This window comes from Pararge aegeria, chromosome 15 (assembly GCF_905163445.1).
Source record: "Pararge aegeria chromosome 15, ilParAegt1.1, whole genome shotgun sequence".
Classification (NCBI taxonomy): domain Eukaryota; kingdom Metazoa; phylum Arthropoda; class Insecta; order Lepidoptera; family Nymphalidae; genus Pararge; species Pararge aegeria.
The window spans coordinates 3,814,030-3,832,644 of record NC_053194.1 but is presented as its reverse complement, the minus strand read 5'-3'; the positions used below and the strand labels follow the sequence as shown (position 1 = coordinate 3,832,644).

General features: G+C 35.2%; 1 protein-coding gene across 2 annotated transcripts in view; it reads left to right on the top strand.

The window, feature by feature from the left end:
• Positions 1–501: 501 nt before the first annotated feature.
• LOC120629783 (serine proteinase stubble) overlaps positions 502–18,615 on the top strand; it is a 181,982-nt gene continuing 163,868 nt past the window's right edge. For both annotated transcript variants that reach the window (XM_039898824.1, XM_039898823.1), the window contains exon 1: positions 502–592. The gene's annotated coding sequence lies outside the window, so the exon portion shown is untranslated. The remainder of the gene's footprint in view (positions 593–18,615) is intronic.

The window sequence follows — 18,615 nt, the reverse complement described above, 5'->3', positions numbered from 1 at the left end:
TCTTACTTCATAGCTCAACATTAACTAGACTTTGGGATGGTGATAAAAAAAAACATTGCTAAGTTTTTTGTGGGCTATTCTTAGACCGGGGCGTTTGGAACCCTCCTAGCTTTAGTTTTAAGTTAACGCATTCAGTTATCACCATCACTAACATTAGTTTGACATGTTAAATGTATGAACGCTTCATATGTGCTTGCAATAAGGTCTACATGAATAAAACATTTTTGAATTTGAATTTATGAATGCTAGCATTATGCTAACTTATACCTTGGTATTCTATCAAGAAAAAGCGATAGAAAAACCTAATAACTCATAAATAGTTGCTCTTCCCGGTAATAGAACCCGGATAGTGACCCTATTTGAGCATGTGAACGACTAGACCTGCGAGGTGTACATTATAGTACGGAAGATACACCATCCATTTCCTTCGCGTCAGAAAAATTGCAATAAAGTTGCGTCCGTTGGTACATTTATACAATTACTCAGTTGCGCCCGCGCACCCGTCCGCTACGCACGCGCCCGTGTTCAGTGCTCAGTGTTAGTGACATGGTTCTGTGTGTTGATCGGATTCCGTTACTGTGCCATTGAAATCGTAAGTGATTGCGCTTTTTGTACATTAAAATGGCGACAACTAATGAGCGGGTTTCGTTGACTGGTGAAACGTAATTTTTGCGATGGGCTATCATTTATTAAAACCTCTTTTAGTATGTATTAATTACCTTTCATTTATCGAAAGCGCATTAAGTATGAATTACTTGACTTCTTAACTGCTATCGGCTTTAAGTATGAATTACTTACATACCCTATTTCATCCGTATAAATACAAGAAACTGGAAAAAAAACGATCTCATACGAAAAGTAGCGCGTGCTTCTGATGAATATTTATGCAGGCTTTTTTTTTAATATTCGCAATAGTATAACTGAGATTTTTATAGAAAGAAAAGAAGGAAAAGATTGCTGTAAATTAGAAAAAACAAACAAGACTGAAAATGCCTTATTTCATAGAAATATTGACAAGCCAAGGACTGTTGGAGCAGCTAATATCTAGCTTGTAGTTTATTTTTTTTATTGCCAAAAATAATTTATTATCACCTTAACCTCACTTCTGTTATTTAAAGAAATTATGAATAATTCAAAATATCCCGTAAAAAGTCTCATTTGATCAATACTGTCTACAGGCCTGACGTAAAACAATTAGCGACAGAGACATATAAAAAACCCACTTCCTTTTTTTACATGTTTTCCTCACATGAAAACAAATTAACATGAATTGAAAGGAGTGTTTAATTCACATAAAAGTTACGGAAACTTCTTTGAAATTTTCATTTATGAATGCTCGAACGCGTCTTGTTCGATTTTTAAACTGAAAGAAATACGAATGCAGCCTTTAAATAATAAGCATTGTTTAATTTTTACATTATAATTGTCCAATTTGCGCGTGATGAAAATTGTGGGTTGTTATTTCGTTGCTTTCCGAAACGAGCTGATTGCCCTTTCTGTTTTAAATAATGAAGCAATTTCCGAGCAAGTGGGAAAAATTACATTTAACCTTCTGCAAATTGTGGATATTTTCAAACGTAGAATACGACTTGGGAATACGCACAAATGACGTTACGTTAAATACATTTTAAAATAGAACAAACTAGGTACTATGTTAACGAAAGAAAATGGTAATTTTTATTTCAACTACAAAAGTTATTCTAGCATCAATATCAGTATTACAAATAACAAATTCTTGGCAGACTAAGTTGCTTGCTAAGCACTTACTAAGTTGACACTAACTTACCAAGTTTATACGTTATTTTTTACAAGAATGAAATGGAATATCGCCAAGAAACTTTATATGTCGGTATCTACTTCTACTGTTTGTCTGTGAGCCTGGTAGGTTTTTCATTTGTCATTATCGATATTCTAGTAGTCTATAGCATTTCTCTATGGATCATTCGATAGTCGGGTCGATTGAGAACTTGTTATTCTGCTTTGAGCGAATGAGCGTGGAAATAAGTTATTTTTTCGGTTTCATCCCCGTGTTTTTATATCCCAGAGCTGGCGAATTGAAGCTCTCTCTATGCTTCCCTAGGATTATTATCATGTTTAAGTGATCGCTCAACGTCTTTGAAGTACGGGGCTGAAACAATGCCAATTTTGTAACTCCGGTCTGACAGATACTGAGAAAACTCATTACCACAAATTGTTAATTTGTGGTTCGATCTGAGACTCGAACCCCACTAACTAAACTCACCACTAGACCAACGGTAACGGTAATAAATACTTTATATATTGGTTTACTATCGTTAGAGTACAAATGAAAAAATGATAATATCGCTTTGACATATTCAGATGTTTTTTTTAATAAGTGTATTGTCACTTGACTGCAATCACCTGATGGTAAGTGATGAAGCAGCCGTTAGAGTTCGAAGACTCTTTGTAGCGATTCAAAAGCGCAATAATTCATGCTCTGCGAGGACCATCTGCTTTGTCCGTCAATTACTGTTATAAAAATAAAAAAAAACTTTTCACTTTCGATTTAATAGTGCGCTAAATCTAGTCCCGCCACTATTACCTACTGGTCAAGAACTTTGCTGATTTATCAAAAACATCGGAGTTCCAAAATCTGGCTTACGTACAAGCTAAGCAAGTTATTTTTGACTTCCGTGGAAGCTTTCGATTTCTAGTCTGTGAAGCTATATTTTTTCTTCCTTCTCGAATAATAAAATCAGTCAACCGTGGCATAGATAAGTCGAGCTCCGTGCGTACATATTATGGTCCTGAGAATAAATTGCGAGTATGCAAAAAATATAAAGCAAATCGTAAAGCTACATTTTGACAGCCGATTGGCGCGGTAGGCAGCGACCCTGCTTTCTGAGTCAAGGCTGAGGGTTCGAATAAAAGGAAAATTTTTGAGTGATGAACACGAATGTTTTCAGTGTCTTGGGTGTTTATCTTTATATTATAAGTATTTATGTATAATATTCACAAAAAAAATATTAGTAATCTTAGTACCAATAACACAAGCTACCCTTACTTTGGGGCTAGATGAGGATGTGTGTATTGTCGTATATAATACATAATACATAAATACCTATACTATACATATAAACACTGATAAACATTCATGTTCATCGCACAAATATTGTCCAGTTGTGGGAATCGAACCCACGGCCTTGGACTCGGAAAGCAGGGCGCTGCCCACTGCGCCAATCGGCCGTCTTTTAACACGGGAGTTGAGAAAAAAAAGCCCTGAGGGTAGTATGCTTTTAACCATAAAAATGTTTGTGATTATAATTGCTTGAATTTGCTTAACGGACAACTTTGAGTTCTTTGATTATTATATTAAGAGAAATAGTAACATTACAGCGAAAAAAAATCCTTAATTCACTATTCTGAAAATATTTACCTTGTCCCTTACCAACCAATCAGGGTTTCAGGAGTTTTATCTATATCAATAAAATGAATGACTTATGCTAACTCAGATGTCACTTTTGATTAATTTTACATATTTATGGACCACTAGCTCCCGTCGAACTTCATACCGTGGATAATTTTTATTTGATGAATGTTGTATTTTAATACTTAATATCATATTCCGGTCTAAGAGAAATCCAAAAAATCTAATATCATAAAAATTGGTCCAGCCGTTCTTGAGTTGTAAATGGTGTAACACAACTTTCTTATATATGAAGCGGTGATAGCCCAGTGGGTAGGACTTCGACTTCACTTTCGAGGGGCCGAGTTCGAATCCCGGCACGCACCTCTAAAATTTCCAAGTTATGTGCGTTTCAAGCAATTAAAATATCACTAGCTTCAACGGTGAAGGAAAACATCGCGAGGAAACCTGCATGCCTGAGAGTTCTCTATAAAGGTCTATCTTAAAGGTGTGTGGAGTCCACCAATCAGTACTGGGCCAGCGTGATGTACTACGGCCTTAACCCGTTGCAGTGGCGTGCACAGGGTTTTTGACCAGGGTATGCATAAAGCCGGTACATGGCATAAAATGGAAAAACTACCCTCCAATACGACTTATTAAAAATAATTTGGGTATGCAGTGCTTTTGTGCATGTATGAGATGCACGCCACTGACCTGTTGTCATGGTGGGAGGAGACCCGTGTCCTTTAGTGGGCCGGTAATGGGTTGATATGATGATGCTGACGGACCTATTTCACATTTTAAGGCTGTCACTTCTGAACTCAACTGGAAATATCCCTACTTAATATTATAAATGTCAATGTAAGTTTGTTTGTTACGCTTTCACGCAAAAATTACTTAACCGATCCTCATGAAACTTTGTACACATATTCTTGGAAGTGTTAGAAGTAATATAGGATACTTTATATCCCGACATTAAGCTCGGTCCCTTTGGGAGAGGGGATGAAAGTGTTGGATGATTTTATACCATAACTCCGACGAATTATAACCGATTTAAATAATTGTTTTTGTGCTATAGAGTTTATTGCTTAAATTTTTGTTGGACATAGAGGACAGAACTCCTTAGCGGACAGCAGCAAACCCCTCATTTAAGGCTTAGCGATACTAAATACTTTATTTTTTTTAGAACTACAGCTAAACTTAAGGCGATGGTTACTTGGATGTTTACATACCATCAGGTGGGCTATCTGCTAGGTCCGTTATATATTTAAAAAAAAGATAGATATAGTTACCCACCCACCCGCCGAAACAATTTCAAACGCTGTAATTACCTGAAAAATAGTAAGTATCGTCATCAAATCGACCCGTTATCACACACACACCTCGGCCCACTACGCGGCACGGGTCTCCTCCCACAACGAGAAGGGGTTAAGGCCGTAGTCCACCACGCTGGCCCAGTGCGAATTGGTGATAAGAATAATAATAATAATAATAAAATAATTTATTTGAGAATAAAAAACATTTTTTTTTTAAAATAAAAATAGTATATTTAGGTAAGAAACAAAGTGGTATCAATATATCGCTGAAATCTTCATTTTAATACTATCCCTGAGTCAGAATATTTCTCTCTTCCATTACAATGAAAATAAACTTAATAAATTACAATGAAAGGTAGGTATACAAACAAAACAAGATATACAATGATATACATATAAAATACACGCTACACAAAAACATATCAATGAGAACATAAAAAAAGAAAAGACCTTAAAATTAGGTAACTAAATAAAATTAAATAAACTAAAAAAAAAAATAATATATAATGCTATAATGGCAGTGACATAGTATTAGAACATTGAATTAGCGATGAGGCCACGAAAAGATGCAAATAAATATACCATGCAAATATCACTTTATTAATTTACTCCAGAAACTATGACAATATGGACTTATAGTTTACAATCCCTGACCCTACAGAGAACGATCCAACCCGCCAAGAAAAAAACCCAATCTCACGCCGTTATGCGTATACCGACGTCTACCAATCGGAGAATGACAACTGATCGTCTCGTTCAGAAATAAGATTAAATTAAAAAAATAACAAACAAGTGGAAATTATAACGCTAGTTAAATTTAAATCCTAACAATAGTATGTAACGTTAACATATCTGTGGTGTTGTTTTTCCCAAACAGAGTATCGCCTCAGCGTTATGCTGTAGCAGTGGTTTAGTGACCACTACTAAAGCGCTGATTTCCAGTAGTATGTTTTTGGGAGAAATCTTTATTGTAGGGCCTTTGTATTCTTTAATAATTATAATATTTGGTTGAAAAATATTTTTGCACTAGAAAAATAAAAATAAATAAATATGCTCAGAAAAAAAACCTTGATTGTTGTGTTGAAAATGTTTTTTTAATGAAATTTTAAAAATACCTCCGAAAGTTCATCGAATAAATTTATTTTAATTTCATTTCTAAAGTTGTCGGCCATTTTAAAATTTCCTGTTGTCATCTTTTTAGGTTACTCGCCCACGAAATTAAAAATAAAATCGACTATGAAAAGCAAGACAAATCACGTCACGCGATACAAACCCAATTCCGAATGGCTTTAATTAGAGATCTCGTGCGCGTATTTAAATTATTTAGAAATCAGTCGACTCTCGTCATACGAAAGAGTGCACGGCGGCGGTGGAGCGGGAAGCTGCAGTGCGGGGTACGTTCGCGATTATTTATGTTTTGATCGTTTTATACTTATGCCACTTTTGAAATTTCTTTTGCGCTCCGTACACAAAGATATACTCTAATATCACGTTCGAATATCTTTTGGTCGTGTAGCGGGACATTTGGTGAAAATGTGCTAATTTGATACGGCGTTTTTTTTTAACAAATAGCGGTTTCTTGCGACTTAGTCCGTTTACAATGTGATAAGTATTTTTTTTCCTTACAAATTTTCATCAGTTATGCTCATAAGGGTAATTTTTAAACTGCGGAAAATCTTTTATAATATTTATTCATTTTACTTATCTATATATATATATATATATATATATTTGACGGCCGAGTGGCGCAGTGGGCAGCGACCCTGTTTTCTGAGTCCAAGGCCGTGGGTTCGATTCCCACAACTGGAGAGTGTTTGTGTGATGAACATGAATGTTTTTCAGTGTCTGGGTGTTTATCTGTATATTATAAGTATTTATGTGTATTATATTAATAAAAAAATAATTATTAGCTATCACAGTACCAATAAAACAAGCTACGCTTATTTTGGGGCTAGATGGCGATGTGTGTATTGTCGTAGTATATTTATTTTATTTAAAAAAAAAAAAAAAAAAAATATATAAAAATGTTATGTTGGTTTGTGTACGCTTCAAAAACTCAAAAAGTTCTGCACCGATCGAGCTGAAATTTTAGCATGATATATAATCCGCATCAAGTATTGTTTTCATCTATTTTTTTTATCAGTCACATATCCGCGACCGCGAAACTACAGTTTTTTTTTAACAATCGATGTACCAGTGACCGCGCCATCTGCCGAAAGAGAGAAAAACACTCGCTGACATATTATGTAATGTATTCTTTGTTTTGTTTCTCATTTCTCAACCATTCCACGTGCAACAGCGAAGCGTGGCAGGGTTACAACTAGTGAAAAACATATATATATATATATATATATACTAGCTGTTGCCCGCGACATCGTCCGCGTTTGACTTTGTTTTTAGATGTGGCATTCAAATTAGTCGTAGTTCTAAAAAAAATTAAAGTATTCAGTATCGCTAAGCCTTAAATGAGAGGTTTGCTGCTGTGCGCTGAGGAGTTCTGTCCTCTATCTCAACTACATTCATCAGATTTACACAAAGTTTGGACAAAAGTAAACACAAATTATAACCTCTATAGTACAAAAATAATTATTTAAATCTGTTATAATTTGTCGGAGTTATGGTGTACAATCGTCAAACACTTTCATCCCCTCTCCCAAAGGAACCGACCTTAATGTCGGGATAAAAAGTATCCTATATTACTTCTAACACTTCCAAAAATATGTGTACAAAGTTTCATGAGGATTGGTTAAGTAGTTTTTGCGTGAAAGCGTAACAAACAAACTTACATTGACATTTATAATATTAGTAGGTATAGGGATAGGGATATATGTGGTGACCGCAAATCAAAATACAGTGGTCAACACCCCTCTTCCCGCGGGTGTCATACGAGGCGATTAAGGGAATATAACGGAGAACGGGTATCAGCGTCCACTGTCTACTGCGATCACATATGCGACTGCCCAGCACAGTGAGGATTATTGGCAAACCCTCCCTTAAGGAGAGGCCTTTATTATAACAGTAAAAGATACCTAGCATCGATATCTTCCATGACTCACCAACAGCTTTTAGAAAAAAACTCACTGAACACTTATCGGTGAGTTCAATTTTGTGTTAATTTTTTTGTCAAATTAAGTTTAAATGACGCTTTGTCAATGCTATGTGCACTTGTCATTGACGTGCATATCAGTCCATGTTTTTGTGTGTGTGTGCTATGTTTAAAAAACGTGTAATATGCATGTTGTTAGTGCTCTTAATAAATAAATAAAATAAAATTAGACTGTTACAGGCCATTGGTGAAATATTTATTTCCCTTACTTTAAAAACATACTTTTATTCCAACCAATCCGCATTTCACCCCTCCAGGGGTAGAATTAAAAGTAGCCTATGCCATTTGTTGTAATAGTCTTCTATCTGACCTTAAAATTCTTTTCATAATCACTAGAGTTCCGTCAGTTTTTCCCGAAAGAATAGACAGTCACAGTAATGAAAAAAACACTTGTGTTTAAGCTCTTCTATCGATCTGATAACCATATTACGACTGGCGCAGTGGGCAGCGACCCTGCTTTCTGAGTCCAAGGCCGTGGGTTCGATTCCCACAACTGGAAAATGTTTTTGTGATGAGCATAAGTGTTTTTCAGTGTCTGGGTGTTTATATGTATTTTCTAAGTATTTATGTATATATAATTCATTAAAATATTCATCAGTTATCTTTAGTACCCATAACACAAGCTACGCTTACTTTGGGGCTAGGTAGCGATGTGTGTATTGTCGTAGTATATTTATTTATTTATTTATTTATATTATGATCATCATTAAAGGCAGTGCAATAACAGTCACTTAAACTTTAATTATATTCATAGATAAATCGTAAAAATAAAAACAACTGTGACTTTTAGACTACAATGCAACTATTATCACTTTATCTTTTTAACCTTATTTCAAATTAAGCGGTCACAAACATTTGATGGAAATATGTGACTATGTTGGATGTATTTAAAGAATACATTTGGCGGAAGCTCAAAAATCTGAGTTGCATATTACCTATAGTATGTAATTGCTGCAAAAAATAATTTTTGTCTTAATTTCTTTCTTAACTTATTTTTTTTTTATTCTACTAAGTTAGGCCTTGACTGCCATCTCACCTGGTGGTAAGTTATGATGACCTGTTAGGGGGTATGGTAGTCTTACCCCTAATCGGTTTCCATGCGACATCGAACCGGAACACTACATCGCTTAGCGGCACGTCGTTGTCGGTAGGGTGGTAACTAGCCACGGCCATAGCCTCCCACTAGACCAGACCAGAGAAAGTTTAGAAATTATGAATTCCCAAATTGCTCCTGCCGGGAATAGAACCCGGGACGTCCTAATTAAATTCACAGCGCTCACCGTTGCGCCAGGGAGGTCGTAAAAGTAGTATTAACTGAAATTTTGAGATATTGAAGTACAATTTTGTTACATTTGCTAAATATACCGAATGAAATCGAGTTGCAAAGTTTTTACAATACACCTGCGGTAACACTAAAAATCCAGCGTTGCATTTAGTCTATACACAAATATAGTATTTTCTTGACCCAATTTAACATTAATTGGAATTTTCAGGCGTATAACGAAACATTTAGTGAATTTGCTACTTAGTTACTGGGTTTTTACAGTACCGATATGTGCAGCAATGAAGATCAGTTGTTGCGTGTTGCGTTTTATCTATAAGTAATAAGAGTACAACGGTTGTTAGTTTATCTTTTAACCTGATTTAATATTAACAATCTTCATTCTTATAGCGATTAAATAAACATTGAAAATCACACAATACCCAGCCAATGAAAAAAAAAAGTTGTGAAGTTTTAATAAAAGTCACAATAAGTTATTAACTTATCATCATAATCATCATCGTATCAACCCATTACCGGCCCACTACTGAACACGGGTCTCCTCCCACAATGAGAAGCGATTAAGGCCGTAGTCCACCACGCTGGCCCAGTGCGGATTGGTGGACTCTACACACCTTTGAAAACATTATGTAGAACTCTAGGGCATGCAGGTTTCCTCACGATATTTTCGTTCACAGTTGAAGCAAATATTTTTTTAATTACTTAAAACGCTCATAACTTAGAATAGTTGGAGGTGCGTGCTGGGATTCGAACTCAGCCCCCCGAAGTGAAGTCGAGCTTCTACCCCCTTTGCTACCGCTTAACTTATATTTACACACATATTAACTTATAGTAGTACGTAAACGAATTAATAAACAAGGCATGTCTGCGTGGAATAATGCCAATAATGCTAATGTTGAATACAACATTAAAATACAATAAAATTGTATAAATAATGTCATTAATAGGCCATAACATTTATCTAAATCAATAGTATGCAAATTTAAGTAGAAACATCGCTAAGATAGGTGTGGCTCAATTTATTCAGAAAGATTATTTTCGTTCTTTCAAACCTATATTAACAGTCGAGAATTGTTCTTAAAGATATTAACTAATAATTTATGAATAATGCAAGCGATTTGTCCTCGATTTTACAAATAGGTTTTACAAATCCCGCGTGAACCGCTAGTCTTACCGGGGTAAATACGTCTTCAGCGATTAAAATTATTGCTATCTATCTAAAATTTTGTAAAAAATAATATGATCTTGTGAAGCCAAAAATAGGTAAAAAAAGCTATTTAAAAAAATTGGATTTAGAGATTTTAGAGATATATCCATCTCCGGGAAGCACGCTACATATTTTCCAAATTTCATCAAGAGTGGTTGAACATATCTAGTGTTTATATTATTTAATTTATAATTAATATTATAAAGGGTTACGTACTGTCTGTCCTTGTATCTACTTGTGTCTATTTAGGAAAGCCCACGCGTATTATGTTATTAGAGAGTAGGTAATCTGTGATATATGTAGTTAATGAATGTTTTTGTGCATTATTTATTAATTTATGCTATAAATTTTATTTTTTATTCTCCGAATTCTTTATAGCCCTGGAAAGACGAATTAGGCAACTTTAAGGTCTCTTATTTATACATAATAAATAATACATAAATAAATAAATATTAATTTACAACTTAACACTAACTATTTCTAACTTAACGATAATAGAATAAAAAATTAAAGTGAAATAAAGTTAAGTAAAAAGATGCCGCTAGTTCTGACGCATACTTTCACACCCGAACTTCCGACGATGAAAAATCAAAAAAAAACCGTAAATTTTTAGTCACATAAAAAATTAAATATTAACGTTTCCTTTCAAGATCGGGAATCCTTAGTTTTTAAAGCATAATTAGGTACAGGTAATTATGTAACAAAATGCCCGCATGACATAATAATGTGTAAAAATGTTTCACGATTGTGTAAAGATATGTGCATAGTGCATACACATTTTACATTGCATTATTTAAACATTGTTATATTTATGTAATTATACGCTGTTACTGATAATCCTAACTTAGTATTATAAATGCTAAAGTATATTTGTTTATTTGTTCGTTTGTCTTAGGAGGAGAATCTTTAAATATTCTTTGTTAGATGATATCTCTGAGCGTAGCAGCAGCAAATACGAAAGATTGTAATATTTTAGCTTCTAAGGTCCAGTGGTTTTTGAGAACTCGTGTTAAATGAGTCAGTTATTCAGTCAGTAAGTCAGTCAGTTAGTGACCTTTCGTTTTCAATATTAACAGCAATATTGTAAGTTTTTCGTTTTTTATTGAAAACAAAAACCTTCCTAAACTGTTATTACGTCTTAAAAAGTGTGTCACTTTCTCTCAAAAAAAACAGTCTACTATGAAATTTTAAACAGTAATTGCGCCTGTTTATTTGTCTGTCTGTGGACATCAATGACCTGAATAGAGTGATTTCATACAAAACCGTTTATGTACTTAATCATAATATACACTAAGATATCTAAAATTTAAACCATCAAGCCTAGTTAACCATGCGATACGTCTTGGGCCTGCCTCGTTGGTATAATTGTTAAAATGTTCAACTAATAGATAGTTCGATATCCGCTTCTGGCCAAGGAGCATGTATTGGCTTTTTACATTACCAGCATGGAGGTTCGTGGTATCTGACGCTGTGCCCTTCCAGAATTAAAAGGGTTTTGGCCGTAATTCACCACGCTGACCAAGTACGGATTGGTGGACGTCACACGCCTTTGATAACGTTATGGAGAATTTATAGGCATGCAGGTTTCCTCACGGTGTTTTCCTTCGCCATTAATTAAAATGCATAGAAAAATAAAAAAGTTGTTTGTATTTTTAATATTACCTACATAAAATAAGTTGTAAATATTCTCATTGAGTGAAATTGTAATTTCTTTTGAGAAAAATAAACGTATTTAACCACAAAGTTAGGAGGTGGTGTGACGGTTCAAACTCAGCCTCCGAATGTGAAACCGAAGTCCTAACCAATATGCTTTCACCGGTTAAAATATGTATATCAAAAGATAACAGAACAAATAAAAAACACAAAATCGTCATAACAGTCAATGGTAAATATGAAACGTATAAGGCATGATCACTCTATATAAAATGCGAATAACATTATCATACAAGAAAACGATTGAGGCAAAACAAATGCGGAATAATAGAGCACTCGATATCTAATGCTCATGCAAAATGCAACGAATCTACAGGCGGTACAGCGAAGATTGCTTCCTCAGATAGTAGGGTGACCGTGGTTTTGTAAATCTGTCCAAAATCTAACCTGATGGAAAGGGCATGTGGCCAATGCGACGCGTCAGCCAGGTCGTAAGAATTAGGAAACTTAGAACTCGGAAGGACGCTTCAAACCCCAGCCACGCGATAATAAGATGCTAATCGCTTCGTGCGAGTTTGGGATATTGACAACATAGTCAATACCCACCGTATGTCTTGCGGTGCGATGATAAAATACTAAAATGGGTTATTATTTTATGGAACCTAAAAATAACCTTTTATTCGTATGTATGTCACCTGTGTTTGATCAACGCTGCACCAATTATGATGAAGTTTGATTTCTGGAAATGCAACTGAAAACTTTACCCACGGTCTATAAAAAAACTTTTATAGCTATGTATGGCTGAACAGATATACCTCACATGGTTACCAAACGTGACAAAAGTTTCAAAAGTAGAAGGCACCTTGGAGTCACACGTGGGATAATTTTTATCGCAAGATAAACGGATGAATAGACCTACTTTTTCACTTTTACCATTTTGTCTGTTCTGTTCAGATTCTATAAAAAAAAAATTAGAAACATAATGTTTATATATATATATATATATTATGATCGGTTGAATTTAAAATTATTGGCGACAAGACATACTTTGTCAAAACCTTTTAAAGATCTGTAATAGTAGTAGACTCACGTATTTATCCGGTGTAAGTTAATTAACCATTCATAATGCCAATAAATCCAACAAACTGGACAGTGTTAAAAGATACACAATCTTTACTTTACATTTAAATTAGATTTAAAATGCATACATATAAAGTGACAATAATTTAGAATTGGTAACAGGTTTCTATTTAATTAGTAATACCAAACAAGAATTTAATTAGGTTTATCATCTTAAGCGCGCTCTATATCATCTTGGATGACTAATAAAATGCATAATAAACCTCTCAATTTGATATGAACGTCAGTTATATCTTAAATAACGTACTTTCATCAAAGTTATTTATCTTAATTACTATTATTTTATCTTTATCATAAATTCTGATTGCCTATGCATATGGCGTAACTTTTATGCCATCACGTTGATCTTAAAGTGTGACACAGAGATCACATCCTGAGATGAACATAGTCTTAAGAACAACGCAAAATGCGTATGAGCTACGAGTAGTAAAATCAGCTTTAGATATACTTGGGGAAAAATATTCTTCAAATTTCAACCAATAAACGACATCATCATCATCATATAAACCCATTACCGGGCCACCACAGGGTCTTCTCCCAGAATGGGAAAGGGTTAAGGCAGTAATGTGATGAGTAATGAATGAATAAATATTAAATTTTATTAACTTTTCCTATTCTTTGATATTTATTTAGTACCAGAAATGTTAAAATTAACCTAAAAAGGACAGGACGTGTACAACAACACAACAACTTATGATATTCTTGGTATCTAGTTTGTTTAATACATATTGTCAACCTGAATACAGATAAACTTATCTACATCTGAACATTTAAGGAACTTTCAAAATAATACATTGTTACCCTACAAGGATTTGATTGTAGACTAGACTTCTAAGTCAGTGAGAGTGAAAATAGGTATGAACTTAAAATATTGGAATTGTCTCCACCTAAACATATATTCAACTTTATCTCTATTTTGATCGCAATTTCGGTTCGGTTGGGCATACAATATTCCTCACAGTGCACTTATTTTTCTTGAACTACTCGTAACTACAAACAGTAGCAGATATTTGTATGAGTACTTTATTGAAGAGTTATTTGCGTTTTAAGCAATTAAATGTCACTAGTGATGGAAACATTGTGAGGAAACCTGCATGCCTGAGAGTTCTCCATAATGTTCTTAAAGTAAAGTCCACCAATCCGCACTGGGCCAGTGTGGTGGACTACGGTAAAGTTGACTTAGTGGCTACTAGTTCCCCCATAAACCGTACGACGGTTTCAGGACAGCGAGCGTGAAATATCAATGTCATGGCTACCGTACACACTGGTCGAGTGTGTTAGTGGTCCGCCAGTGAGAGTTAGAATGTGTACCGACCTGAAACAGAGTCTCGAATTAGTGCTCATAAAGTTAATTAATAACAATAATAAAACTGTAACGGCTGCGGTAGTGTTTAAGTTAATGAATACCTACGCTAGCGGCTGGTGTTTACTGGCTACCTTTGATGCGAAATATAAGAAGGATAGCCTTATTCACTTTTGTGTTATAAGAATAAGATAGCGACATTTTCGTTAAGGTATCTAAGTAAGTAAACCTAAGTATACTTTATTGCACACTAATGAAAACGTACAAAAAGGACATAACATTCTGAACGTAAGTTGTACAATTTGCGGCCTTATCGCTAAAAAGCGATCTTGTCCGGCACCAAAAGTGCAGATGACATAATAAGCGACAGGTGGGCCCACTACAGGGCACGGGTCTCCTCCCACCGTGAGAAAGGGTTAAGGCCATAGTCCACCACGCTGGACCAGTGCGGATTGGTGGACTCCGTACGCCTTTGAGAACATTGTGAAGACCTCTCAGGTATGCAAGTTTCCTCACGATGTTTTCCTCCACCAGTGACATTTAATTGGTTAAAACGCACATAACTTAGAAAAGATAGAGGTGCGTGCTGGGATTCGAACTCGGCCCCCCGAAAGTGAAGTCGAAGTTCAAAGTTTGTATTAAACGTAAGCTTATGGAAAAGTCCTATTATAGTAAAAAGGACTACGAATCGATATACCTGGTTGCTCTTCTAATAAATTTTAAATAACTTTGTGAGATGGTGATAACAAAAAAAAAAACACCCGGCTAAGTTTGTTGTGGGCTTCTTCTTAGACCAGGACGCGTTTGGAACCCTCGTAGCTTTAGTTTTAAGTTTACGAATGTGGTTATCGCCATCATCTCACTACCGTGTAATTCTTAATTACGCATCAAAAGTGCCACCTATGAGCCCTACTTGAATAAAGATATTTTTGACTTTGACTCTTGACTTTGAATTCCTACGCACTGGGCTATCATCGCCTCCTAGACGTATATAAATAAATACATACATTCTCTTAGGTTCAAAATTTTTAAAGCTTATGGAAAAATCAATATAGACTCCGCGCGCCTTTGAAAACATTATGGAGAACTTTTAGATTTCCTCACTATGTTTTCCTTCAATGGTAAAGCCATATTAAAATGCTTACGTAACTCCGAAAGTTAGAGGTTCGCGTGCAAAACTCAAAAATTCAATTTATTTCAAGTTGGCCTAATAAGTGCTGGGCTCAAAGTCGGGGCCCTCGAAAGCGTAGCTGAAGTATTTCCATACTACCTAACAGGTCAGCTCGCAACCATCTTAGACTGCATTACTTAATAAAAAAAATCTTTTCCCATTCAAATACTGTTGCACCGATTCAAACAAAATAATTATCGCAGCGTGAGACCGAAACTAATTTGTACATAATACGTACATTAGCTATAAGCTGCTTGATATATATTTTATTTCCCTCTTACGGTCTGACGCAACGAGTTCCCTTACATTCCGCGATATAAGCGAGATAAGTTTGCTCAGCCGGGAGTTGAACCCGCGCTACCGGTTCCAGGCCGGTAATCATAGATAGGTTTTATAGATTGATGAGGCCTATGCAATCAGTATTGTGAGTTTAATAGGTAAAATAGAGATAGCAAATAAAATTCTTAAAAGGTAATTAATTTACGGATTAAGGAATTGTTATCTTCTCTTGCCTCGATGTCGTTTGTAGACCTTTTTTTGTCTATCAAAAAAAAAAAAAAAAAAAAATAGTCTATGGTCACCTATTAACGGAACACTAGAAAAAAAAACGTGTGTGGACCTAAATAGGTCTCCACTCAGCATATACCTATGTACTATTTACTAAAGCCCTGATAGATAAGTCCCACCAAAGGCGTAGTATATGCTGAGTGTAGACCTATTTGGGTTCACGCACATTTTTTTTTCTAGTGTTCCGTTAGTAGGTGACCATAGACTATTTTTTTTTTTTGTATTTTTGATAGACTTTTTTTCTTTCTTTAATTTAAAAAATATTCTCTATATTTGATTCCCAAATAAACACTTTTTTCTCTTTTGGTTTTCTTTTTTTCTATTATACACATATTCTCACTGTTTTTGGGGTTAGGATGCCAAGGACTAGGGTAGGCTTACTAAATGCGGCCGCGAAGAGAGAGGGTTAGAACCGCGACACGCACCTCTAACCTTTAGTAATGTGCGTTTTAAGAATTAAATATCACTCTCTTTAACGTTGAAGGAAAACATCGTGAGGAAACCTGCATGCCTGAGAAATCTCCATAAAGTTCTCAAAGACATGTGAAGTCTAAAGTTTTTTTATATGGAATCATTGGATATACGTAGAAGTAAACTAGATCTCGTTTTTTTATTCAAGATTCTTAATAATAAAATAATTGTTCTCCTCTATTACAGAGCTTTAGTTACAAAGTTCCCATGAGATATCCGAGGTACCCTATTAAAACCCTCTTAACCTTCCCTCGCCGTTCAACAGTTATGGGTGCCAACTCGCCAGTCCCTAGGTTATGTAAACTTTATAACAAGTTTAATATTGTAGATATACATTGTGGTTCTCTAGCCGAATTCCGGAGATCAATGGAATTAGCTTTAAGCAAAGTATAATAATTTAATTATTTTTTTCCTTCCTACACTGTATACACTTTCATCTTGTTTGTGTAGTTGTAAGCTAGTTTTACGCTATTTATTGCATGCGGTGTTTACCTGTAAGTAGATTTACATTTTGTCTTCATACAGCATAAGCTAGTTTAAATTGTTTTTTTGAAATGTAAAGCTGTTGGTAAACCAAATAAAGAAAAAAAAAAAGTCTGAACATCGCCAGAGTGGTGACCAGTAATGGGTTGCTGATGATGACGCAATTGAGTACAGTGATTTTAAAAATTAAAATTGTTTTTTTTTTTAAATTTTTCTGCAAATTAAGTTTATATGACGCTTTGTCAATGCTATGTGCACCTGTCATTGACGTGCATATCAGTCCATGTGTTCGTGTGTGTGCTATGTTTAAAAAACGTGTAATATGCATGTTGTTAGTGCTCTTAAATAAATAAATAAATTTCTCTTCAGCAATACAAACTAAACTACTCTCACGCATTGAACTTAGTACAATTGTTGAATGATAAACATATTTTTATATTATAAGTTCATTATTCTAAATTATTATTTTAATTTGAAATCATAATACTCGAGACGTTAACTTTTGCAATAAAAAAGTGAAGTAAAACTGAAAATATTGTTTTGAAAACTTTGGTAATAAATTGATATTTGTCAACTCTTCGGGATTTAGGTTTGGCAGGTAGCGTATCGGAAACTTTGCCAAGTTGCCCGTAGGGAATGTGCCAACATTGAAAAGATATTATCTTCGGTACTATTATTGGCATGATACTCAAATCAATAGTCACCGAGTATAAGCTCAGAATAAAGTATTGTAAGTATTGTTCTTAGAGTATAGGCTCTTTTACAGTTATTTGAAGTGAAAACTCCTTTAGGCGTGTTGAAAACTTTCCATGAGCTATATGAGTACTGACTTTACCATCATCATCATCATCATCAAACCATTAACAGGGTTTCCTATCAGAATGAGAAGGGTTTAGGCTATAGTCCACCACGCTGGCCATGTGTGGATTAGTGGACTCCACACACCCTTGACCACATTATGGAGAACTTTTAGCTTTCTTTTTTTTTTTATTAACGATAGGCCAGCGTTTGACGACAATCATGCCCGTTAGAAAACAATGATGAGGTCAAGGTTGGAGCACGCTTGCCTAGAAAAAGCCTATTCACTCTAGCCTTGAAGAAACTCAAATTATACGTGGCAGGAAACACAGTTGCCGGGAGGGCGTCCCACATCTTAGCGGCACGTATCAGAAACGTGGATAAAAAACGTTTCGTGCGTGTTGATGGAATATCAACCACATAAGGATGCCACCGCTCACGGTGTCTCGCTGTTCTGTGGTAGAACGGGAAAGGAGGAACTAGATTGTTAAGTTCCTGAGCACACTAACCGAAGTATATCCGGTAAAAAACCGATAAACAGGCAACATTGCGTCGGTGCTGGAGACTATGTAGTTTCGCCTGTGTTAACGAATCGTCGCCTATGGCATGCAGGTTTCCTCACTATGTTTTCCTTCACCGTTACAGCAAGTCATAATTAATTGCTTAAATTAAAACTCACGTAACTCCAAAAAGTTACACGCTCGAACTCTGTCCCCGGAAGGAGAAGCTAAGCCTTACACACTACTGTGTA